Genomic DNA, 27,916 nt, shown 5'->3' with positions numbered 1-27,916 from the left:
CCCCCAATGGAGCAGAACATTGATTCAAACCAAAGGCTGAAATGCCTGATAGCTAGACTTACCTATACCTTCTCAGGTTTTTTTCAACCTGATGAAGAGATAATAAATGCTTTTGTATTTTGTGGAACTTGATTGTGTATTTTGCTGCATGCAGCAGAAAGAATTCTTAAAAGACTGTTTCTTCCAGGGAGTAACACAGTGCTTTACCATGGAACTCAGTGACTCAAGGAATATTAGAAAGCAAATTTGAGGTCCGTGGACCAAAGAATTTTTACTGGATGAAGAGGTTCTGGCTGCCTGTCACTGTCAGCCAAACACTGTGGGACAATAGGCAGAGGCCAAGAGAGGTTCACCAAACTTTGTCAGAAGGCCAGTGATTCTGAGGAACAGTGAGAGTAGCTTCTCCAAGTCTGTTCTGTTCTTCTATTTCCCAAATCACAGTTTTAAACATAAAGGTTCAAAGCAAAGACCATGACCACATTAACTCTTACTTTAAATAATAATCAGCATAACTCAGTGACCCATTAAAATATTTCTGATTCAAAAGTCAATTTCCTAAACTATTCAAGATGGGCATCTTTAGGGTGGGAGATAAATGTACAAAACATTAAGAATGGAAGACAGGAGGTGAAGGTCATGTAGGACCTAACTGACCAGACCAGCTGTGTCATGTCCGCCTTAGCTTGACTGACTGACTTTCACCACACACGCTCTCAGAACCACAATGATTACTCAAAGATTTTTTTTTCCAGCAGGAAATTTTAAGAAGAATTAGAAACAGAGCAATCATCCCCTGGTAAAAATTAACCCACAGATAAAGGACCAACTGCATTCAAAAACTTTTTAAGATAAAAGAATTAAATTTCATTCTGACTTTTAAGAGGTCAAAATTCCTGCAAAAGCGTAGGATGTACTGAGTAACATTTGAATTCATTTCCCAAAATGTTTCATTCGCTATTTTTGATATCTCTTTGGTAACTTTCACACCTATGTTTCAGGAAGTTGAGACATCTTAATTTTACTTATTAAAAGAGCCCTGGTCTAAATTACCTTCCAAAGGGAGAAAAGTGTTAGGAAGATCATTGTGAATCACCCAGCTATAAAATAAATTAATGTTACCTTTAAACATAAGAAATATGTCTTAGACAATTCCTGAATAAAGGAAAGGGAGAGAAATAGGAAGAAGAGGTGGAGAAGAGGAGTGTCAGAAGCAGAATTGAAGGATACAATTGGTTCTTTAAATTCTAGTTTGGCAATAAAGATTATACTACGCATGTGTTAAATACATCAAGAGGAGATAGGACAGCACACATGAGCAAGAGAAAGCGATTTTAAAGGGTTCTTTCAAAGTGATTGCTGTTGAGTCTTTACAGGAAACATTAGCTTTAAGCAAAAATTGGAAATGGAAGGAAGTTCCTACCAGAGAAAACAATTAGAAGTATTTTTAATTGCCTGGAAATAATTTGTCATGCAAAACTGGAGCATGCACGATACATTTCTATAAATGTTTTAGAGGCACCAGTGTTGTAATGCTGCGTATCTTTGTACATGGTGTTCCAATAACACATTCAAGACGAGGAATCTGACTTACTTTTATCTCTTCTCCTCTCCCTTCTCCAAACCTCTTCTTGCTATTTGGACTGGGGAGGGACAGAAGGGAGGAAGAACAGGAATAAAATAACTGCATGAGTCAGTGACTGCTACTCAATGTATTTTATTATTTCAGGAATTCATTCAAAGCTGGGCTGCAATTACATTTAAAACAGGAGAATAATGGGCTATTGACATGTATATGGTTTTAGAAATATAAGGCCTCATTTTCTCAGCTGGAATTTCCCCCACAGTGTGCATTTGCATTACATTAGAGATGCTCTTTTGGAAAAAGAGGACCACATGCATTCAGACATTTTGACATTATCTGGGTCAGAGGGAACATTTAAAAGCAATAGCCTTACAAGTACTGAAGCTCTCTTACAGGCTAGCCTCACAGTGCATTAGGGAAGAGTGGGGCCCGCCCCAAGCGTCTCCCTGCATTGGCCGTGTTTTATGACATACCTGCCTAACCCAGACATTAATCTGCTGAAGATGGATTGGACTGGTCATGGTCCTCTGCTAACCTTCAACGGTGTGTACATTACCTAAATTGAAATCTGCACTTTTTCATGCCACGTGTGGTTTGATGTGACGGTCCAAGGAATTTAGGATGCATTAGAATTGGTTTTTATGTGAAGAGAATCTCTTCCCCTATTTACCTTTCAGCTGAGCAGCTGCAGGCTTTCCTTCTCACTTGACAATGAAGGCATTCTTCTCCACTGCTTAACCTAAGAGGAGCTCCCCTGGCTGGCTCAGAATTGAGTGGCCTTGGTCAGGTATGTAAGCAACTCAGTGCCTTTCCTGTTCCCAGAAGTGCCAAAGACATAATGAAAAAGGAATGCAGAAGTTTTCACCTGTGGTAATTGTCTAATAAAGCCCCATACAATGAATTCTTTGTCATCTTCCAAGAAGAGGTCAGTTGTAAGTGTCAGTGATTACATGAGCACTTTATGTGAATTGAAATCTCTGTATAATTGGTGTACAGGTAAAATCTCATCAATATTGCACAAGATATCTATGATTTTCTAATCCCCCACCTCCTAGTTCCCCAGACGTGACTCTCTTTATTTACCCTGCACTTATGCTTCTTTCCTGAATGGACAGGAGGACTAGGCTTGTATGGATGCATCTATAATTAGTGGAATGAAGGGAGGTGTGGGAGGAGCTAGGAAACAGGGAAGCTTTGTGAAACTGCGATCCATGAATTTTTCTGGGGCCTGGTGCTGATTAAAATGGAAAGATTTAGTGGACACCATAGAATTTAGGCTTTATGGATGGACAACCTCAGTTCAAATCCTTCCTCTGTCTCTGTGAGACCTGTGACCTTTGAGCTTAATTTACTCATCTGGTAATTGGTGATAGTATGAAGATTAAATGAGATTCTGTAATCCTGCTTTCATTCAACAAGTATTATACTTATGAAACACTTCTAAGTACCAAACACTGTGTGTGCCTCCAGCCATCAGGGATACAATGTTCTGTCCTGCTCTCATGGAGCCTGTAGTGGTTAATCCAGGAAAGCATTTAGGATACAGTGTTTGGCACATAGTAAACACACCATAAATTTGCTATTATCATAATTACGGTAATAAAAGTAGGCAGAGTCGCATTTCTATACTTCCTTTTGAAGACATTCCATGCTGCCATCTGGAAGATCAACGGAAAAGATATTTTAAACAATGATATTGACACGCTCCAGAAAAGTGTAATTTAGAATGTTGACTACTCATGCTCTCAGTGCAGATACTTTTGTTAAGCTATCCTGTCTCTGTTTTGGCAATCAAACATGTAACCCAAGTGTTTTTACTTCAAGGTCATTGAGAACCAACTATGTGCCAGATACTCTTGCATGGGGTCAGTCTGGAAAGACAGCTTTTTCTTTCTTTTTTTTTTTTTTTAAACTTTTTTCCATTATTAAAATCATTTTTGCTGTCTATAATGTTCATGGAACAACTTCAAAGACACCACCTTGCTCCTAGGTGTAAATATTCTCAATATTTCAATCCAGGAAGGACCTATTCAGTGTTAGTGATAATAAGTGCCAATACTAACATGCAAGCAACTGGAATTTTGCTTCAACCATTAACCCTCCTGCACTAGAACTGAGTTCACTTGTTTGAAGTGAACTGAAGTTACTTGAAGTGAGAACGACAGTGCCCCCTAGAACTGTGTTGCAAGTGGTTGTGGCATAAATAAAGAATCTCTGATAAATGGGTAGCAAAGAACTAAAGAGAAAAGCATTGTAGCTGGGCAAGAAGGCTGTACACCTGCTGGAGTTATGTCTGGCATGAGCCAATTCCATTTGTTTCCACTTTCTTAAGCAATAAATTTCCTTGGTGAGTAATGGTGCACACCTACCAATTTAGAAAATTAGAGAGATAGTTTCCGTTCCAGGGAATTGGCTCCAAAGGGTGTGTGGAGAGCTGGAGGCTCTTTGGATAATACTAACTCTCCACAGAGTAATTCCTTAGAATTTGTCTCACTGGCATTGGGAATGATTTGCAGAGAGTACAGAACATTTAAATAGAGTCACTCTATTAGACCAGCCTTGGGTGACTAGGGGAGAAAGAGCTTTGCTGAGAACATAGTGAAATACTCTGCACCTCTACCAGAAAATATCCTGAAAAGGTCATTGGACTGTTTTGTTGAACATGATTTATTTTCTAGACCCAGAGAATAATGGCAGTTAAGTAAGATCTCAGATTTGATAAATCTAATGACTAAATCACTAAATGGTTTTTAAAGTACTGATACAAACAAATACCGGTAAAAACACTCAAGTTTAGACTGAATTTCAAATTTAAATGCAGTTCTCCGGAATGTTTATTTCCCTCTAAAACTATGATAGACTTTGTTTTCCTTCAACACTGCTTTGTGGTCCTTGGAAATTTTGTAGCAATAAAGTGCCTACAAGCATCCTCCATTATAACGAGTATCTTTGCAGAAGACAAACCATCAATGGGTACTGTTGTTTTTAGTGGGGATTAGAATAGAACCCTCTATTGGCAGTCCCCGAGGTTTGAGTTCCCACCTGGAGGCACTTGGAAACACTAACAAAGAACAAAAGTTTTTGCCAACCTCATTTACCTAGATAGCTTCTTTGCTCACATTTTCTTCTAGCATTGAGGCATCTGGAAACAGAAAACACAGAGAGAAAATAAATAATTTTCTAATTAAGTTAGGATGCAGAGGCACCACATTTCCCTTATTGTGCACACTTCAGTGTATCTGTCAGCATAGACCAAAGTATGCTAGGTAACAGAAATTCCAAAATTCCACTGGCTTAAAATATTAAGGTTACTTGTAGTTTATATTACACAGTCAACTTGGCTTCGTGGGGGCTTTGCTCAGCTAAGTCAGTAGAGGATACTTTGACATTTTGACATATGCTTCTAGTGTTTCCGTGGCAGGGAGGAAGGACAACATGAATAGGTGAACACAGGCTTGTAAGTGTTTCTTTTTCCTTATTTTTTATTTTTACATATACATGTGTTTATTATGCTTCCATTTTTTACCTTCACAAAATTAAAAAGGTTTAAAATTTAATAACAATAACAATGTTTAAGATAAGGACTAGAAGCAAAAACCTCATACAGAACCAACGAAGATAAATACATTCAGAAAAGAAATCAGACGATTGCTGCATAGAAATATTAAGCAATAATAATAAATCAATTTAGTGGAAACACCTATCATGTTTGCTCCCACTTCTTTGATCAGATAAGTCACATATATGAGCATAAGGCAAGGGAATAGAGAAGTCAATCTTGCCATGCATCAGAATTATTATACTCAGTAAAATCACCAGCTACCCTGAGATTTGTAAGGGTCTTATTTTTCATATTAACCTAGTGGTTCTCAATTTGGGATACATTTACCTCCCAGAAAACAATTGGCAATGTCTGGAGATATTTTTGGTTATTACAATAGGGGGAAGGTGATGCAGGCATCTATCAGTTAGAGGACAAGGTTGCCACTATACTTACTACAATGCACAAACAAGCCCCCACCACAAGTTATCTGTTCTAATATCTCAACAGTGTAGAGGTTGAGGAACCTGTGTCAGACTATTGGGTCTCACAAATCTAGTGTACATAAGGAATGCCCACACAGAAATCAAGACATTTTATAAAGCTCTAATAATTGAAACTATGTGATACTAGTGAAGCAATAGATAAGACACATATATTGATGGAGCAGAAAAGAAAGCCTAAAAACAGTGACATTGCAAAACAATGAAGAATGGTGTTAGGGTAATTATCCATTTGTAAAAGCAAATTCCAGATAGATTTTACAAAAAGAAAAATAAGACTAAGATTATTAGAAGAATATATGAGCATGTTTTTATGACTGAAGGAGTAAAGAAGTTCTTCTTAAACAAAAACCTAAGAACAAACATAGAAAAATACTTTTAAAATGCATGATTATGATAATATTCACATTACATGACAACAAACTGACAAATACAAGGCTTTATATAACATTCAAAAGTTATCTAAAATATATAAAGACATTAATCAAATATAAAGACCAAAAAAAAAAAAAAAGGAAAATACAAAATGATCCCAGGACATCTTGTAGTATCTCAAAATAAGGAAATATTTAAAAAAGAAAATAATGATGGTATGTCAAAGGGATGGAGGAGGCCACCTGAAAGAGCTTCCAGTGGCCCAAATTGAAATAATTTGGGAAATTTTAAAATAAATGACAACAGTGATGTAAGGGATTGTTGGCTCTTTTTATGTTGATTAATTTGAGTTGTCTATAGATCTTAGTTATCAAGCTTTTGTCCTATTCATAATATGCAAATATCCTTTCCCATTGTGTGAGTTGTCTATTTGCTTTGGTGGTTGTTTCCTTAGCTGTACAGAAGCTATTCAGTTTAATTAAGTCCCTGTTTGTTCATTTTTGCTGCTGTTGCAATTGCCATGGAAGTCTTCTTTATAAAGTCTTTCCCCCGGCTGATATCTTCAAGTGTTTCCCCCCACACTTTCTTTGAAGATTTTTGTGAGTGGAGAAAGGTGCAGGTATAATTTTAGTCTTTTACATGCGGATATCCAGTTTTCCCAGCACCATTTTTTGAATAGGAATCCCCCCCCCCCAGTGTATATTCTTGTTTGGTTTATCATAGATTAGGTGGCTGTAAGATGTTAGTTTCATCTGATTTTTTTTATTTAGTTCCAGATGTCTATCTCTATTTTTGTGCTAGTACCATGATGTATTGACTATGGCCTTTTAGTACAGCCTAAAGTCTGGAAGGCTGATGCCCCTGGGTTTGTATTTATTAAAGAATTGCCTTAGCTATATGGAGTTTTATTCTGGTTCCATGCAAAACAAAGAATTATTTTTTTTCCCAAGTCTTGAATGTATGATGTTGGTATTTTAATGCAGATGGAATTGAATCTTTAGATTGCTTTCCAAAGTATAAATATTTAAACCATGTTGATTCTTCCCAGCCATGAGCATGGTATGTTTGTCCATTTGTTAATATCTTTTGCTATTTCTTTTCTTAGGGTTTTACAATTTTTATAGAGATACTTCACCTCTTTTGTTAGGTATATTCCTAGGTATTTCATATTTGATGCTACTGTGAAGGGGATTATGTCCTTAATCAGCTTCTCATCTGGCTGTTATTAGCATATACAATGACTACTGATTTGTGAACATTGATTTTATATCCTGAGATATTACTGTATTTTTTGATCCCTTCCAAGTGTTTTGTGGTTGAGTCTTTGGGGTTCTCTAAGCATAAGATCATATCATCAGCAAAGAGGGAGAGTTTGACCTTCTCTGCTCTCATTTGGATGCCCTTTATTTCCTTCTCTTGCCTGATTGTATAGGCTATAATTTCCAGCAATAGAGGATCACCTTGTCTATTTCCAGTCTTAAGTGGAAAAGCTTTTACTTTTACTCCATTCAGTAAAATGTTAGCTGTGGGTTTATTGTAGATGGCTTCAATCAGTTTAAGAAATGTGCTGCCTATGCTTATAGTCTTCTGAGTTTTAATTTAAAAAGGATGTTAAATTTTATTGAATGCCTTTTCTGCAAAGAGAAATGAATAGAACCGTCTCTAAAGCAGATAGATGAATGGCTAACAAACATGAAAAAATGCTCATCATCCCTTATTCTTAGAGAAATGAAAATCAAAATAACCCTGAGATGAGAATAGCCCACATCAGAAAATCTCAAAATTTCACATGCTAGTGTGGATGTGGAGAGAAGGGAACACTTTTACATCTCTGGTGGAACTGCAAAGTAATGCAACCTTTTTGGAAGGAAGTATAGAGAATCCTCAAAGAACTCAAACTAGACCTCCCATTTGATCCTGCAATCCCATTACTGAGCATCTACCCAGAGGAAAAAAAAATTCTTTTATCACAAGAACATAATGGGTCCTATGTATGAGTATTCATTGCAGCATTGTTTAAAATAGCAGACAATTGAAAATAATGTGACAATTAGTAGGGGGATGACTAAAAATGTATATTCATAATCTGTAATAACATATTTCTATTAAAAACTAGATTTATACATAATGTATAGCATAAATGTTGTGTAGCTTAGACTGTTTATTAAAGCTCAATTTACAATTGCCAACATGTGGAAATGGGCTAAATGCCCACCAACCCAGGAATGGATTAACAATGTATGGTACATGTATATGGTACATGGAATTCTAGTCAGCCATTAAAAAAGATGGAGACTTTGCATCTTTTGTATTAACCTGGATGGAAATGGAACACATTATTCTTAACAAAGCATCACAAGAATAGAGAAGCAAGAATCCTATGCACTCAATTCTGATATGAATACAATTGATGACTTGGTACACTGTGAGAGGTGGGGGAAGAAGGATGCAAGGAAAGGGAAAGAAGGAGGGGGGTCTGGAGTGTGACACACATCTGGGGACCGGACACAGTTATAAGAGGGACTTTACCTAACATATGCAATCAGTGTACCCTGGTTCTTTGTACCCTCAATGAATTCCCAATAATAAAAATAAATAAACAATAAATAACAACACAGTACTAGATTACAGCCCCAAATAGTACCCTTCAGGAAGTGGAGCTTTGAATCAAGAGACCTTGAGGGTGGGTTGGATTTAGTGACTTGCATCAAAAGAATAGAATATGGAAAGAGAAGGAAGCAACTTTGTATGAAAAATACTTGGCAAACATTATCTTGGTCAGGTGATCAAGTTTAACAATACTAGTCATAATTCATGTTGATATCATGAGCATCCAGATATGATGTGATAAGAGGGGTTCATCACCCTGTGAAAAATAAAACACCAATCTAATCATGAGAAAACATACCAGACACCCAAGTTAAGGGTTATTAACAAAACCAACACTTCTCAAACTGTCAAGGTGATAAAGAAGAGGGAAAGACTTAGAGTCTGTCACAGGCCAGGGAAGACTAAGGAGACATGGTGATCAAATTCAGTATGGTATACTGAATGATTTCTAGGAATAGAAAAAATATAGCTGCAGAAAAACTGGTAAATTCCAAATAATATATGAAGTTTAAATAATCGTAATGTTCTAATATTGATTTCTTAGTTTTGACACATGTACCATGGTGATGTCAGATGTTCACCATGGAAGGGAAATGGGTGAACAGGATACAGAAACTGTATTCCCTTTGTAACTTTTTTGTAAATCCTTCCTTTAAAAGGTTGGGAGGGAGAGAAACAAAAGATACTTCAAAATTGGTCAAAAGACATGAACAGAAAATCCACAAGATGGGAAATAACTTGCCATGAATGTATGAAGAGATATTGAACCATCCAACAAATCAAGAAAATGCAAATTAAAATGAAAATGGGATATTTTTCAAGTTAGATAATGTCAAGTGGGAACAGTGAACATTTTAGTAGATTACTGGGAGATACAAATTAACACCGTTACTTTATAAAACCAATTTGACCATAGGCATTAAAGTTTAAAACAGACAATAGCCCAGTAGTTTTACTACTTACTTACCTGGAGAAATGCTCTGTTTACATAATGGGTCCTATGTATGAGTATTCATTACAGCATTGTTTAAAATAGCAGACAATTGAAAATAATGTGCCAATTAGTAGTGGGATGACTAAAAATGTATATTCATAATCTGTAATAATATATTTCTATTAAAAACTAGATTTATATATAATGTATAGTATAAATGTGTATACATGTAAAATAATAATCTCTGCTCAACAACCACACACCAAGTATGCATATTGTATGCAAAAGCTAAAAAGAAGATCCATGAAGATTCATGATAAAGTAAAAATGTGATATGTGAGTACATCATGAAGAGGGTAGTACTACTTTGAAAATAATATATTTTTATTTCTCATATAATTAAAAAGCAATTTAAAGTAAATAAACTCCTTGGGTGCTTATTAAAGACAGTTGGTTCTTTGATCCTTACCCTTAAGGAATTCAGTAGGTCTTGGGTGGGGCTCAGAAATTTGAATTTTTAATAAGCACTCTGAAGGATTTTAACTAAGGTGGTAGGCACATTAGACCCTGCATTGGAGAAACTGGAAGGAAGCAAGTAAGTTTTCAAATTGTGTTCCTCTTGTATTATTAACTTTCCTAAGTTGGACTGGATTAATTTTATATGTCCCACAACCAATGTTAGAATTTGAAAGGGCCCAAGTTGTGACCCAAATGAAAAATAGGACAAAAGATTAAGACAGATGGGAGATAAAAATACTATCTTTGTTATATATAAAGTGGATACTATGTACTGGGGGATGAGCCTGTCTGTGCACAGGTGATCTTTATAACATTTAATTGTGGAATTAAATAGACTGACTTAGTCTCATTGGGCAGGTCTCCGCTTTTACCTTATGCCCAAGAACATGTGCTATCTTCAGTCAGATTCACCTCTATGTCTAAGAGAAGAGCTACCCAATACTTTTTGAACTGATTCATTCCTCCCTCCCTGGAGGAGCAGGGGGTGAGGGGACATAGAGAGCCTAGAAAGTCATCCTATATGAGCTCTTTCCAAATAGTAAGGAATGCCTTCAAAAAAGGAAGGAAGGAACGAACCCCTAATAATATAGGATGATATGAGAAAACACTACAGCATTATCCAAAGAAGTTGAGCTCCAAAGAGAGAGTTCTATCATTCAGAAGCATCAGTTCTTCAAATCAGTGCTTCACTTTTTCAATTCCATGTTTATCCATATTTTACTGAAATTGAATCCCTACTTTTATATATGATAACTTATTAAAATAATGGTCCTTAATTTTTCACTTCTGTATTCCTGAGCTTCTGTGGTTCTCACACTCAGGGCTTAACTACAAATTTTCTGGCTTATGGAATTTGAAAATGAGACTTAAAGTCTATTTATATGCTGGGTCCTGGGAATTTTACCAGTGCCACCATATGAATAGGCCTGAGCTAGGTATTGGATAATCAGAATCTGATAGCCAAGATACCCCAATTGTCCCAGCTGACACATTGCCGCACAACCACCAGACCTGTGAGTGAGGTCATCTGACATCAGCCAGTTCTGGATGACCTGCCAAGTGACTGCAGACATACGCGCAAACACGGATGAGATCAGGAGCCTGGCTTAAACCAGAAAAAGACCCACCCATCAGTTTTGTCAATTAAGAAAATAACTAAGGTACTGAGTTTATGAGTGGCTCTGTAGTAAAAGCTAAATGGTACTCTATTTAACACAAACTATATAGCTAAATGATACCTTATGTTTTCCTTTTATTCTTTATAATGTGGAAATTTTGAGACTTCCTAATGCTGAAAATGTAAATGCTATTTTATGATCTTTGTAAGATAAAACTAGGTTTAAAGCTGAGTCATTTTAAGTCGTTAGGGTTTGTTTTTTGGTTTGGCCTGTTGACACTAATACCCAAAATCTATATGAAAATTCTCTAGTTGAATACAAATTTGACATATGATCTCTGTATGACTAAGGCAATGGCTATGCAGTCTACTTATATAGTAACTCTATTTGAATATTAGCATCTTGATTAGGTCAGACATGGCTGTTCTCAGGGCCATGCCCTTGAATACTAAGAAATATTCTGAGTTCTAGAGCTCTAAGGAAAAAATTGAGTACAGTCGAACCTCCATAGTTGACCACCTCCTTAAGTTGACCTATTTTTCATAGACTGGCCATGCACCACATGTGTGTGTCAGTGCAGTAGGTCTAATTCCGTATGTTGACCACTTCTGAATGTTGACTAGTTTGTTTTGGTCCCTTGGGAGGTCAACTTACAGAGGTTCTACTGTGTGTAATTCTTCCCTGAGCAGTGGTCTAAGGAATTCATTAGTGAGCTCAGAGTTGTAAATGTGATTACCCTCCCTCTACCCCATGCCCCATTTAATTGTGTTTTTAATCAAGGGCTAGTTTGAATTATGCGTTGGTGGGAACTGTTAGAATATTTAGACATAATGAATTTAATTGTCCATGTAAGTATACATTTAAGTAGGTAAACATAATTTTTTCCACTGTGGATTCAGTGCAACTTAGTGCACAATTAATAGGATTTACTTAACTTTTCAGAATTCCCCATGAAAGGGGCCTTCAAAATGGAACAGGTCTCTCAAACAGATCTTAAAGGAGTGAAATCAGATGGTTTCTTCCAGGAATAATCATCTACTGCTTTCTGACTCGTAGTCTGAGGTGCTAACCCTGACCTTATTCTATCCTCCTCCTCCATTCTTGCTTCTTCTCTCCAACCTATCTAAGCTACTTTGGAGATCTTTGGATGAATGCCATAAACCTTGATAAATGCATACCCTTGGTTGCAATCAAAGTTATTTTAATAAGATTTGCTGTGTGTAAAAACATCCAGAGGGATACGGTTGAAGCATTTAAAATATCTCATTTATTTTTAAGTTGTAACCCACTTAATGAAACACCCAAAGCTAAAGGGTAATTTCTTTGCCAAAATCAGTCTTATGAAATAATTCCTTTTGATACATGCTGAGAAATCAGCAATAAGAACAACAGACCCCTGAAACATCTGTACCCATTTAAAGCCATTATTTTTTGCACTGGCACGAGTGTCCATTCATTCTAAAGTTACTCTTATTACTTAAAATTAAAGGTGGTGGCATCCATTTTCTAGTAGTGTGATTATCTTTAAGGAATACATTTGTTTTCTTATATTTACTTTTTCATTGAGCAAACCAAAGAAACCAGGAGCTGCTTATTATGCAAGTATCATATACATGCTCAGATCAGGAAGTGAGAACTGAATTTTTTGTAACCCTTGCAAAACACAAATTTGACTCTCATATCACCTTATGTAAAACACTGGCTTAAGGGATGATAGAAACTTAACATGTGTTCCTTTTGGAAGGAAGTGATTCTAAATATGAGTGATTCATTTCTCCTTACTTCCTTCTAGGTGATTTACTGAGAGAGGTAACTCATTTAGTTTGTCACTAGAAAAATGAGACATCCTTATCCAACTCTATTTATTATTGTTTTAAATAGACGCAAGAGCATTAAAGTAAGAATGTAGTGGTTACCTCTGCAAAATTGAGGGTGGCTGGAAGTACAGGGGATTGTGAGAGTACCTAAGAGAGCTTCCTGTACTGAAGGGAAATTTTATATATCTTAAGTGGGGTGCTTACATGGGCATGTGCATTTGTCAAAACTCATCTGTACGTTGTATCTTAATATGAGAAAAAAATAAGAGGGAGGGCCCAAATCAAGAAGGGCCTCTTAGGCTGTGGGGAATGATTTGCTCTGTGTGAGATCAGAGTCATTGGAAGTTTTCTAGTAAGGAGTGACATGATCTCATTTATGTTTTTATTTTTAATTTCTTTTCCATTAAATACAACTTTATTTTTTTATTAAGTCATAGCTGTATGCATTATATTATCATGGGGTACAGTGGGTTGTTTCTATATACAATTTGGAATACTTTCATCCAACTGGTTAACATAGCCTTCATGTCATTTTCTTAGTTGTTGTCTTAAGACATTTATATTCCACATTCAGTAAGATTCACAAGTACCCTTATAGGTTAAATCATAGGCCTCATTTATGTTTTGAGGCAAACTCTTTCTGTGGCAAAGTCTGAAGGAGGGGACTATTATAGTAGTCTTGGAAAAGTTTCCAGTGGAGGTGGTGGTACTTCTGCTGTGGATGGTGTTCTGTGCTGTCCAGATGCCCCCATACCGGCCGAAAAAAGGTTGCTAAGAATGTTTGGTTGCCAACACTCAGAATTGTCTCTTTTGGGAAGAGCCACCTGTTCCTTTCCTGAGGCAGCCCAAATATAAGGAAAGGTGGATATAAGAGTATAAAGACCAACTCTCTGGATAATCCTGAAGGGCTCCCCCAGTCTCCAAGCTTCCTGTGGGATTGAGTGAGGCCTGGTAAGCGTACCTCAGCCCAGGTTTTCTCTCTGCTATCCTGCTTTTGTTTCTTCCCCTTCCAGGTGTCAGTCCTACAAGCCCTCCCTGGTGAATGCTCATCTTTGTCTCAGAACCCGAGTCTGGTAGAACCCAGTCTGTGATGATTGCTAATGGAAGTTGATTTCACTTTTTATCTGCCTATAAATGAAAGATGTATTTTAGGACTCTCATGCTATCATCTAGTTGTAAATGGTGCATTGTGATGGTCTAGGACTCCAGCTATAGCAGGCACCAATGGGCCTCTTCCACATGCTGCCCCTAACTGGCCACAGGACATAGGCTGTCACTTTATATCTCTGGTCCTCTGTCCCACCTTCTGTAAAATAAGAAGGAATTTAACCAAATGAGAAAGTTCAGAATGTTGTTTTATTATTTTGTAAGATTTTTTAGAAATATTAAAAGTAACTGAAACCCAGCTTACTATTTTGTTGATCGGACTTCAGAGCTTGTTTTCCTTTGACTCATTCACTCCCTAGTTATTGGCTGTGTTTCCATGGTCTCAGCCTATTTTTTTTTTTTTTTTAGTTTATTTTAGCCTCAAGACCTTTGTACGTGTTCCCTTTGTCCAAAACAGTCTTTACTTCTGCTCATCTTTTGGATCTCAGTTGAAAATTTGCATCTTCAAGGAATTTTTTTCCTGACCACCAGTCATGCCTGGTAATTTCTACCTGTTTGAAACATTCTCATAGACTTATTCCATGTTAGGGGAGATTTGCAGGAATTACATGTAACTACACATGTAAGTGAGAACCTATTATAAATTATTTGGAACATTCTTATTAGTTACTAATAGCAATATATTACTTGCAATATATTTCAAAACAAATTAACATATACCAGTTGAAGACTATACCAAATAAAATATATCATTCTTGTTTTATATGACTTCATGAGCAAGGGAAAAGAGTTACTGAATCATATGCATCCTGACTTTGTAAATTCAAATTTTCTTGGAAGCCTTTTCCCCCTATGCAAGGTGGGGGAGGGAGAGCGTGGTAGTAATGATTACATATTTAGCCACCCTTGATGTGCAAGTGAAGACAGATACGTTTGCTTGCAACTCTACAACACTTCGTGTGGTAGATTTCAGATATCAGGGTGCAAATTCATTGATATTCTTCTTGACAAGTGGTGGTGCTGCCCAGGCAGGTTCATCTGCCCACTGCCCAAGAGGAAGCTAATATTTGAGACAGCAAGCAGGGTTTACAGCAGAGAAAGGGTTTGTTTCACATAGTGCTAAGTGGGGAGATGGGAGGAATTTCTCAAAATCACTGCCCTAAGAATTGAGGAGACAGTATTTTTAAAGATAATTTGGTGAGGAGAGGATTAGACAATCAGGGTCTGCTAATTGGCTGGTTTGAGGATAGATAGAACCATCAGTCCTTTGGTATGGGCTACTGGGTGGGTCAGCCAATCCACTGGAATCAGCCAATCCACTGGAATGGAGTCCCTCGGGTGGGGAGTACAATGTCAGTTCTCAGTTTCTTGGTTGCGGTGGAACAGTCAATCCACTATAACACATGACCTGGGAGAGATCTCAGAAACTACCTTTAGGTTTCGAACATGTGATGTTATCTACAGAGGAAAGTCAGACATCTTTTACCCCTAGAGTAGCAATTACAGAGAAGCAGACAAGCTGATGACTACTACCAAGCAAATGAAGGACAGTGGCAAGTTATTATCATTGTTTTAGCTGAGCCTTCTCTTTCAGAGGTTTTTGTGGTCTTTACCCCAGATTTCACCTTGTACCCCTTCATCAATTTGTCTGTGTCTACACTTGAATCTGGTCAGGCTTTTCAACTGACTGCTTTGACCAATAGAATGAGACAGAAATGATATTGTGCCAGTTTCTAGTCTCAGGCCTTAAGAAACAAGCAGATTCTACTTTCTATTTTTGGGAGCCCTCCAGCACCATGTAGGAAGAGGCTATGTTTAGATGCTCCTCAGTCCTAGCTGAGTCCAGCCTTCCAGCCTTTTCCTCCAAGAGCCAGGCATGGGAATGAAACCATCTTGCACTCATTAGACCAGCCCATCCACCAGCAGAATGCTACCAAATAACCTCCCTAATACCATGGGGAGAAAAAGAGTCATCTAACTGAACCCCACCCAATTTTCTCACCCACACAATCATGACATATAATCAAATCATTGTGGTTTTAAGTCACTAACTTGAGATGGTTCATTACATAGCAATTGATACCCAGAGCACCCTAATTGGCATACTGTTTGTTATGTGTTTTTGGTTTCTTTTTTCTCATATTGTCAATGTACTTATTTGCTACACTTCCATACCACTAAGAAAAGCAAATGTCTTTTCATTGTTCTAAAAAGTCCTTTTACATTCAAAGAGTCAAAGAGGAAGTTTAATTGACAGTGGAGCCATCCATTATTTGTTGAGAAGGCATAAAGTATTAAATAATAAATGACTGTTTCTAAAGAAAGATAAGATCTATATTAAATACTTTGAATGCAACCCTTCCCATTCTGCCCTTTTCTCCTTTTTTTTTTTTTTCTTGTAGTTTTTGGCGGGGGCTGGCTTTGAACCCACCACCTCCAGCATATGGGGCCCAGCGCCCTCCTCCTTTGAGCCACAGGCACTGCCCTACCTTTTCTCCTTTTTAAAATTATTATCATTTTGTTTTCAGATTGATATTAGGGTATAAACAGGTTACATTATTTGCATTTGTTAGGTAAGGTCCCGGTTGTAGTTGTATCCCACACCCTGGAGGTGTGCCATAGGCCCTTACACTGTGCCCATTAGGTGATGCACACTGCTCCCCAACTCTTGCCCCCTGCCCCCAACTTTAATTGGATTGTATTTTTCTTTGATGGGATGCCCTTTCCTCCTTGCTATTATTGAATACAATTTATACTTTGTGAAGACACACAGTGTTCATTATATCCAGGTATGTGCATTACAGTGCCACGTATTTGTAATGGTTGACATACAGCATGCAGTAGAATGATTAGCTCCCCCTCCATGTCTTCAAAGACCTGCCCCATTTCTACCCACTCCTCTTTGCCCTCACCTTTTGCTATGATAACCAAAGGCTTCTCAAAGTGTGGTTAACAATCTACTGGCATTAAAATCACCTGCAAAGTTTGCCAAACATGCACATATCCTGGTCCCACAAACCTCATGAATTAGAATCCCTGGGAGTGTAGCTTAGAAATTCACATTGTAATCATTTTAATTTGATCTTAGACTTAAAATTATTGTCTTTAGGGACATTTAACTGTCTTTGCTTTTAGCTTCTCCCCATTGTGGCATTCCAGTGTGATTCCTTTAATGCCCTTTACCAGCTTTCATCTGCTCTGGTTCCAAGTTAAGTCTTCTCTTTCCTCAACTCCTAAGTTCTTTCCATGTTCTGTCATCTTAGGTCTCTTTTGCTTCTCATTACTGAACTGACTAATCCAAGGGCTTTAGACCTAATCTTTAAATCTGTAGGTTCCTTTTTTGTGTCTGTTAGAGGTTCCGAGTTCTCTCTCAAGGACATTATAATTGCAGCTATTTATTAAACTTAAAGGGGACAGCAACCTCCTCTTTTAATCTCCAGGTAACTAATTACCAAAACATTTTCATTATACTTAGATTACCACATTATTTCTGATTTCGACTGTTTCAATTAGCTGAAAAGAGAGCTGCCTGACACAATTTTGCCCTTTCTCTGGGTTTTGTGATGTTTGTATTATCTACTTTTCAGAACACACCTGTGTCCTTGTCACACAATCTGGTAAATATTATACTATTTAACCATCACTATGGCACTGATGCATAGCTGACCCCTGGACTGGCCAATCAAGACTCACAAGGAGTGGGTTTCAGGAAACCAAGATGATATGTCCGCAGCACCTGAAAAAATATGCAGAAAGTCAGGTTACATGTGGAATTCATTAAGTGTTTTCTGTGTCCATTCCTGATCGGTTTTCTCACCACCCTCCGTATGAAAAGTAGGTGACTCGGGTGAGTTCATTCACATCCCCGGGTTCAGTTTCTCAAGGAACATGTATTGATTACTGCCATAGTTCAAAGTAAGGCTTTGAGTGGTGAAGTGGAAGTGGGGGTCTTCGACAGCAATAGGGAGTGAAGGGAGGAGCCCACTTAGCAGCTGGGATTCTTAAACTCCCAGGTAATGCAGAGAACGCAGTGATTTATGAACTGTATGGAGCTAAGCTACAGTAAAGTTGTGTGGTACAGTTTCTCTAAACACAGTGATTTCATTTCAACCTTAACAGTTACTCTGCAGTCTATAAAATATTTACATTGCCTTTCTAAACATATACATTATTTACTGTACAGTCTATAAAATATTTATATGATTTTCTCTAAAGATACTGTATATGGTGCATTATTTTTATCCACTTTCCCCCCCTCCTAGGAGCAGGCAGGCCATAAACGGGTAAATGTTTTTGAAATCAAGGAAAAGCAGCAAAAAGGAGGGAGACACTATAGAACCGGGAAAGGAGATAATCTTTTTTCTTGATGTCCTGCTCCCACCTGGCTGTATGCTAAAGGCCTGTGTTGCTGAAGAGAGCAGTGACCAGGAGGAGCAGAGGACAGCCAGGAAGCAGGTGTTTCGGGCTGACTGTGCAGAGCTAAAAGAGAAATTGTACCAATCCAAATTTCAGAGAAAGAAGGGAGGAAAACCTGTATGTGCACACACACATAACACCTGAGACTTAACAAAACATGATGCTAATCTATCATTATTGCTTATGGTGTTATGTAGACTGGACCCTCCATCTTGACCAAATAATTGCTATTCTCTTACCTCATTTGGTTTAGGATCAGAGACATTTTCTCTGAGATGCTGCAGAAAATATGAATGGGAGAACTGAGACATTTCTTAGGAAAATTTGGGCTGATAAATACCACCACAATTTCTTGAATCTTTAATAAAATTTATGCAACACTCCAATAACCTTCCTAAATTAATTGTCCCAAAGATCCAATTTTTTGCACAACTGTTAAACTCATCATATCATTTGGACTAAATACTTTGACATGAGAGCTATGTACATATACAAGTTGCCAGATATCTGGACAAGAAATAAAAGAAAAATATGATCCATGAGAATGTTTTGTCTTCATGATAGTAATTTGATTTGAAGTTATCCAGTTAGGGTCCAGATATCACATTCACTGGAATTGGTTCACATTCCCTGGAATGCACAGTACCATTAGTTCTCCATTATAGAGAAAGTGGGTTTCATATGCAGAAACTCAAGATGGGGGAAAATGCTCCAGAGCTCATTAGAAACCATTTAATGCTAAGCTAAGTGTCAACAGACTTTGAAAGAGGCCTACTAGTTAATGTACACAAGGAGTTATCAGCTTTTGTGATAAGTCAAAGAAACCAAACAGTAAAACCCATTAGACAGCACTTGTAAGACAGTTGGGCTATATGAAATGTTTTAGATAAATTAGATTGAGATTGACAGGAAAAAATAGCATTTTTAGGGAAGAATTTTTATTTAGAATCCTTACCTGGAGCCAAAAATCTTGAGATTTGACTGACTCTAAATAATTCACTTGTCTAAAATGAGTTTGTGGCCTCATAGGTGACACAGTGGGCATAATTATACATAATTACACTACCACTAGGTGCCTTTTTTGTTTATTTTTTGGTCTTGGATAAAATAGATATAATAGACAGGATCTTCACTAACTCAAAAATAGGGTTATTTGTTTTCAAGGCTGTAATTCAGAACCTCTTCTGCTCGGTGTAGTCTATTGCCATTAGAGTGCAAACACAATTCTGGGACACAGTTTTGATGATCTGGCTTGATCTAAAAATACCATTTGGAACTGTTAGAGCAATATTATTTATCTCAAAAGAACCTGCAAAAACTACAAGGTTGACAAGAATATTCTCTGGTGACAATTGGGAGGAGAGTCATTTGATTTTACAGTTATTTGGTGGGGGGGGGCATGGATGAGATAAAATAATGAGTCTAACCACAAACAGCCAAAATGGACCATCACACCAAATCAAAGGAGTATTTACAGGAAGACCATGTTCATGAATGGATAGCACCTGAAGCTAGACTATGCCATACTAAGTTATCATAATACATTTTAGATATAAAAATTCAAAAGAAGCATGATTACCAGCTATGACAAAAGGAAAAAAAATCAGCGACACATATGCTTGATTCCAATTTTAATCAATTCAACTATGTGTATTTGTGAGGTCTCTGTGAAGAAATCTCATAAACACATGTAGTTGAATTGATTAAAACCATGCTTTTTGGTAATTGAATGATTTGACTTTCTATGAAATCTTTGGGTAAAAGCCAATTAAATATCAGTTGTATCTTTACAACTGATAATTTGACTTTGAGTATAGTTGATCCTAGGCTATTCCTCCTGCTAATGATTAGACAGTAGACCTCACTTTGTCTAGTAAGGCTACTTATAATACATAACAATAAAAACATGTCCTTGGCCAAAAGAGGAATCCTGATCATTTTGTTTCTCAGTAATAGGGAGACATTCACCTAGCTCATCCAAAAGTTAAGTCAGATTATTGAAATGAAAGTTAAAAGAAGAGAAATCAAATCACAAGTGTTAAATTTGTAGGATGTTCAACTTAGTTCCAGTAGCACAATAATAGCTAAACATTTTATGAATTTCTAGTATTTGCCAAACCCTGTTCTACATTATCTACAGGTATTAATGTATTTAATCTTAACAATAATCTTATGAAACAGGGACTATTATAATACCTATCCATATAGATATGAAACTAAGACTTAGAGAAAGTTGATAACTTGCTTAAGGTCCTATATCAAAGAAACAGGAGAACCAAGATTTGAATGCACTCTCTGTGGACTACATCTTGGTTTAGCAAGTGCCCTGATAGTCCAATATCAAAAATCTGTTATTTACCAAAAACAAATTCAGAAAATGCTGATTAATTTTGACATTTTAATAGATTCAAAAGTAAAATTATTACATGATATGGATATTGAAATGTTTAGAAAAGAAATGTAAGTTCAAAACGGAGTGTATGTGGCAGGGATGAGAAGAGTCATTTGAATGGAGGTGAGACAGACATACCAAAAAACATAAGGAAAGATATCATCTCCTGCTGGTCAGGATTATACACAAAACATGTCATGCTCAGAAGGTAACCCAAAGGAAAAGAAAAAGGACACAAGTTAAAGGACAAAATGAACTATGCTATTTGTTCCAAGTCTTGACTTCTGGTGTGGCACATTTATCCCCAAGTTAGGAGCCCCGTGAAATGCATGCAAGGACATCACTTTGATAACTCTGGATCTCCACTTGGTTTCTAAGCTTTTGATGATGTCTGTTAGGAAAATAGGTTACGAGTAGCTGTCACAGATATCACAGAATAAGGCAGACGAGACAACATCTTTGCACTAAGTTTGCCCTGGTCCAAAATAAAGATTGTTTTGTTGACTGTTGGAGTCATTCTTTGTTTTATCATAATGATAACTGAGTTTAAATTTTGGACTTTTAGCTGATACTGATGACTGCATTTGATTTTCTGTAATATTCTTAAACATTTCTCCAGCTTTGTTTCTAGAGTATTTTTCAAAATCATAATGAACTATTCATTCTCATTATTGCTGTGTGGTTTTAGTGTGCATGTGGCAAATCAGTGCAATCATCATTTGCCTCCATTTATCTCTTGTTAAAAAGGTAGGTCATAATCATTTTACTCTGTTCAGGTATACTATAAAATCATCCATATAATAAACACAGAGTTCAAGTTTATAAACATCTATTACTCCATTCTTTGCCTTTACTTATGCTTTAAATGTACCTGCATACTTACATGTTTATAGGAGATCAAAAAGAAGAAATAATAAATGCCATACAAAAAAGCTGTGGTCTATTAAACATTTAATGTTATTTTAATATTTAATACTTTAAGTTACCATATGGTTAAACAAAATGCAGACATAGTTAAAATCAGCAAAAGTCCAGAATTGTTCTATTGAAAGGAAATTGGATTTTAGTTGGGTTGCTATAATAATTTGAGAACCAGATCACCTATTATTGGTGCTTTAAGCCTCATTAGCTTCAAGGAACAGAATCCTTTTAGCTCTGTGAAAAGAAAGAAATCCTTTTCACCAAGTGGAAGTCAGAGCCTATAATAAAGCAACTTTCCAAATGCATGAATTAAAGTATAGTTAGTTCTTCTGTTTGCTATAGCTAACATTCAAGGATCAAGAGCAGCCTGGGCAACATAGCAAGACTCCTCTGCCTCTAAAAAAAAGAAAAAAAGAAAAGAAGAATTAGCTGAACACAGTGGTGCATTTCTGTTCTCCCAGTTGCTTGAGAGGCTGAGGTCGGAATATTCCTTGAGCCCAAGAGTTCAAGGTTGTAGTGAACTATGTGAGCTGTAGTGCAATGCAGCCTGGAAAACAGAGACTTGAAAGTAAGAAACAATGAAATAAATTAAAAAAAGAAAATAAAAGAAAGGAAAGAAAGGGAAAGGAAAGAAAGAAATAAAGGAAGGAAGGGAAGGAGGGAAGGATGAGGGAAAAAGAGAGGAATGAGGAAGGAAGAAGACAGGAAAAAGGAAACAGAATGATAATTAGTTCCTGGTCTCCTCCCAAGGGTCGCAAAACATCTTTTCTCCATGTCCCAGGGCCAGCACACTTTATTTCAGCTCTAGTTTTCTGTTGCTTTTTGTCTGTTCCTTTATTCGGCTGGCTGTCACTGCTTACACATGGCCCCACATGGCGATCCCAAGGTTATTTCGTCTTATAGCCCTGATTCTTCACTGAGCTAGCATGTCTATGGCAGAGACAGCGTACATATCTCAATGTTTAACTATGAGAGGAGGAGGTGAAGCAGTTTGCATATCCATCTTTCATATTTTAATATAACATTATATTTGAAAAAGTTAAAAGATAACCATTATTTCATTATGCAAATTCTGGAAAGGAAAGTGCCACAAAATCTTCTTGGGGGAACGGGGGAAATATTAGAACTTAGAGACAAATTTGACTGATTCTCTATCACTTGCCTTTTAGTTTAAATTCAAGAGAGTGAGATTTGATTTTGGCCAACTGATGAAGCCTTGTGGCAAGTTTTTACCTCTGATCTAATCCCTGCATTAGAGAGGGGATCATGTGGAATGAAAGTGACCAATCCCTTCAGCAGGGAATATGGGCAATGTAGTTCCTGTACCAGATCAGACCAATCTGGCTCAACTTTTAAGTGACAAAGTTGCGAGATGTTTTCCAGTTTCCATGGGACCCTAGGTTAAAGGTCATGTAACCTGAGCATGCTCAGATGAACCAAAGGTGCAGCCATGGGTGGAACTTAAGCACCTGGCTGAGGACTGGGGACTGAAGGAAGAAGGGGACACCACATGGCAATGTCCATTCAGAGTTCCTGTCCTGGCATCAAAGACTGTATCAGATCACGTTTCATTATCCTCTGACTATATAGTCAGCCCATCTCTCTTGCTTGGAGACACACTGCTTTAGGAAGTATTGACTTGATATCCATTGAGGGAATGAACTCCTCCATTGGGGAAGTGACATTTCTGGAGTGAGCAGTGTAGGTGGTTAAATCCCAGTCCCCTCAATGTGCTATGTACCTGAAGTGATGGAGTTTCATGAAGTCTTAGTTGGGAGAAAGGCATATAATTTAAATGTCAAGAATTGAGAAGAGATCATTTGGGGTGTACAATATTTCAAAAGCAAAAGTACACAAAATAAAGTTCATATGATCTGTTTTGAGAATAATGAATATGTGAATGAATTTATTTAGCAGACCTTCTACTTGAGGTAGAGTCCACAGTAATTTTGCAACCAAAATGCAATTGTTCTCACACTCTCTGTTTCCAATGGACATTTCTGTTGGGACAAAAAGTCTTGGGTGAAAGCTGCCAAGTTTACAGAACATACCTACCATTTGGAAGGAGTGGGTGGGGCCTGCTAGGAAGGAAAACGCTACCGGTCCTCTAATGTAGGCCTCAGCGGATTATCTTCCAGACGCCACTTTCTAACTTAAATGGAGGGCAAATTTGTGCCAATCACTAAATATTTGGCAAATCATGGTTTAAACTTTCTAAAACATGCTTTTATAGGCCTTTCCTGCCTTCCTTCCTTGCTTCCAAGGAAGTCACTTTTCCCCGGAGTTAAGTAATGGAGCCAAAAAGAGGAGTGTGTGTGCGTGTGTGTGTGTGTGTGTGTGTGTTGGATCAGGGGAGAGCAGGATATGGGGGCAGGAAGGAGGCTGTGGGGGGCAGTACACGCTAGCTTTTCTTTAGAATTCTACTTCACAGGGCCATTCTCTGTGAACTCTTCCTAACTGATTTTAGACAAGGAGGGAAGAAAGATGGGATGAGGGGCCCCCAGACTCCCAAGAGACCAAGAGGAAGTTATTCATTTCAGTAAAGCTGATTCTTGAGAAAGCTCTCCCATTGCAGGGGAAGAGAATGCTCTGTGGAACTTTCTTTGTTTTAAGGCCGACGTCTCATGTAATATTTACGTGATGTGCTATACTCGGTCACCCAGATAGGATTATGTGCAGCATTTTCATGATTCTCGTTCATTTCTCCCGTTAAAGTGGACGGTCTTTACCCCACGTGGATTTGTGACAAAGCTGGGCTTCCCCGATGGCAGGCCTGCCTCTTTCGACTTCTCTCTCTCTGCCCATCTTCCCACCGCTGTCGGTTTATTTTGCCTGCAGGCGGAGAGGGCCTCTCCCTTCCTGTTGGTGCCTTGTCACTGCTGGGTCAGCATGTGAGCACTGTCCTCTCTCCAGGGCTTTCTCCTCTTCCCACCTGGCTTTCAAGAACACGTCTACGGTCGGCCCGTCTGTCCTCTGGAATCATCTGTTTTTTATTTTGTGAGCTGGAGGATGAGTTTTTAAACTTCCCTTTAGGTTACAGAGGACCAAGCTTTCAGAGGCCTCTCTGAGGGAGGACAGACCGTTTCCCAGGACTCACACAGGCTACAAGTTATTGGCTTGGTGAAAGCTGTTACTTTGTTTTGAAAACCTGCATGAGTCTGTTATTGTTGGGTCCCCCAGAGGCTAATCACTCAGAGGGAGTTTGATCCTGTCGGTCTGAGAGGGAACACTGCAGAGCCTTTGTGTCCTGGCCTGCCTACCCCACACCGCAGCTCCTCCTGCTGGACTTCCCAGCGTGCCCCGCCACCCTCCCTGGAGCAGAGCAAAACATTCACACCACCGAGGCAGGAGTGGAAGCATCAGGGCGTTTCCAATTTTGAAGTTAATTGATCTGGTTGTCTCTAAACACAATGTTATTATGGTTCACCTCAGTTTATTTTCTGTCTCTCTGTATTCATAAAACCTTGCTGTACATAATTTTTAGAGCCTTCTTTTATTCTTCTGTTATGAAATCTAACACACATTGAGAAAAAGTACACCAAACATTGGTTCAGGTTAAGAAAGTATTATAAAGCAAATAGCGATGTAACGACCATTATTATGTAAAAGTATTTAAAATGATACCTTTTCAGGCAGGAAGAAAAGCCTTTTAAAACTTGATCTTTTTGACTTATGGAAAATGAAAGTGAAGGTATTGATTTGGGTCTTAATATCGTAATGGTGCAACTGTTGTTTTATGTTCCTATATATCTCTGAGCCATTGCATCTTGATTATTTGCTTGTAGATCAATCACTTCATGATTGTCTGAGATGAATTTTTATTCTAGGGCACCTTCCCTCATGAAATTGCTATATTTCAGAACTATCTCACCCTTCTGTAAGCTTAATACATATAAAGCAAATTAATCTGTATATTAGAGTAGGCAAAACACAATTCTTTGTACTTACAAACTAAAACAACTGCAAAATGTCCAAGTAGATCTAGATATCCCACCAAAATTACTTTTGGCATATTCTATTTTTAAAGATCATTCCTTTCATTCCCATGAAAAACTCTATAGAGATGACTAAAATGCCATCTTTTTGCTCCAGTAAATATTTAGGGTCTGCTTACCCTGTTCAGGGCATTGTCCTGGATGCCTGAGCCATATGAATGCAAAAACAAAGATCCTTCCTTATTCAGAGCTTAGACTATAGCAACCCAGCCCATAATAATAAATGTAATGGATAAATACATTTTACAATATGATACAAATTGATGAATGCTACTGAGGAAAGAAAACACACAATGAGGTCACAGAATTGGGAGTGCAGGGTACAGGTGGTGGGCACAATGCTATATTAAACAGGGTTGTCAGGCTAAAGCTTCTTGAAAAAATAAAATGTGATCCAAGGATTGAAGAAGGTAGGGGAGTTAGTCATACACTGGGGGAAGAAATGGCAGAAAAATCCATTGAGCCATGGCCTTAGGATGGTGGTGGGCCAGGTACATAGGAACAAGAGCAAGAAGGCCAGCACAGCGGGAGCTGAGAGGACAAGAACTAGAGGAGCTACAGAGAAGGTCAGAGAAATGGGCAGATCACATAAGGCCTTGCAGGTCGCTGTAAGGACTTTGGCTTTTATTCTAGTAAAACAGTGAGACTTTGCAGGGTTTTAAGCAAAGAAAGGCAGGATGGGATTAACTTTTTAAATAGATGTGCATTTGCTAAGCTATTGTCTCTCAGCTTCAAATCATCCTTCTACTTGGCATTGTGATGCTGAGGATGGTCCTCTGTGAACTACACTGTTTTTTTTTCTTTTTTGGCCGGGGCTGGGTTTGAACCTGCCACCTCTGGCATATGGGACCACCACCCTATTCCTTTAAGCCACAGGCGCGGCCCTAAACTACACTTCTTTTTTACAAGCTCCTCCCTGTTTGGCTCTGCCAACGAGGACTAGTAGAGAGGAACTACAAGAATGAAGGAAGGAAAAGAGACGTGTGTCTTCCTGTTAGCTCACTGTGGGTTTTCTCCCTGACTCCTACTCCCAGCAGCAATGCTGCTTCAGCCTGGCAGTAGCAGTCTCTCCCCTTAGCAGCTGTTCATAGAGTTTCTACCCATCACACCTTCTCAGAAACACCAGCAACTTCCATTCACTGCCTCTTCTTAGAGAACTGAGTTACTGAGTTTTAATGTTTCTGACCTCTGTCCTCCATCCCTCAGCCATGGTAGCTGCTTTTTGCCTGTTCTCTTACTCAGTTAACAGCTTTATTCCAGTTAGCAATCACTAGTTGACCACCTCCCTGTACTGACCACCTTTTAAGTTGACCTCATTTTCACAGACTGGACATGCACCACATGTACCTATCAGTACAGTAGGCCTAGTTCCTTATGCTGACCACCTCCATATGTCGACCAGTTTGTTACAGTTTCTGGAGTGGTCAACAGTCAGAAGTTTTACCACATTTCTATTACATTCTCTCCATTAGCATAGCTGGCATGATTGCCCTTTCCTGAGTGGGCTCTGAATGATACAAGGAATCACTGTGGCAGATGTGGAGCAAGAGTGAAATGGGGAAGATGTTAGAAGACAAAGGTAGAATCCAGGCAAGAAATGCTCAGAACAGGGAGGTAGAGATGGCAGGGATGAGAAGTGCATTGATTCCAGAGATACTACGTAGAGAGAAGCAGATTGATTTCCTGATTGTTTCTATTCGAGTGGCAAGAAGAGGGTCAAGAATGATTTCAAGGATGCTTTCGCCCAGGCAAAAAGAAGAGTAGATTCACCATGAACCAAGGTGACAAAAACTATAGGTAGAGGAAAATGATGAAAAGTTCAGTCTTGGGCATGTTACTTAGACATTTACAGAGACATCAAATAGGCAGCTGGATATACCCATATTGCTAATTTTCATTCTCTTCTTTGTGGCCGTAGGCAATGATCACCCTCATGCTACACTAGAAATATTTATTTAAATGATTTATATCCTTGAATTTAAATTATTTTCAAGAATTTAAGTCATTCCGTTAAAATGCAGATGTTGAAATGAGTCAGGACTAGGTTTGAATCCTGGCTCTCTGGTTGACTAACCTCTCTAAGCTT

The sequence above is a fragment of the Otolemur garnettii genome, unplaced genomic scaffold (genome assembly GCF_000181295.1).
Source record: "Otolemur garnettii isolate 467f Iridium unplaced genomic scaffold, OtoGar3 scaffold00006, whole genome shotgun sequence".
Classification (NCBI taxonomy): domain Eukaryota; kingdom Metazoa; phylum Chordata; class Mammalia; order Primates; family Galagidae; genus Otolemur; species Otolemur garnettii.
Note: the sequence above shows the minus strand (reverse complement) of the source record.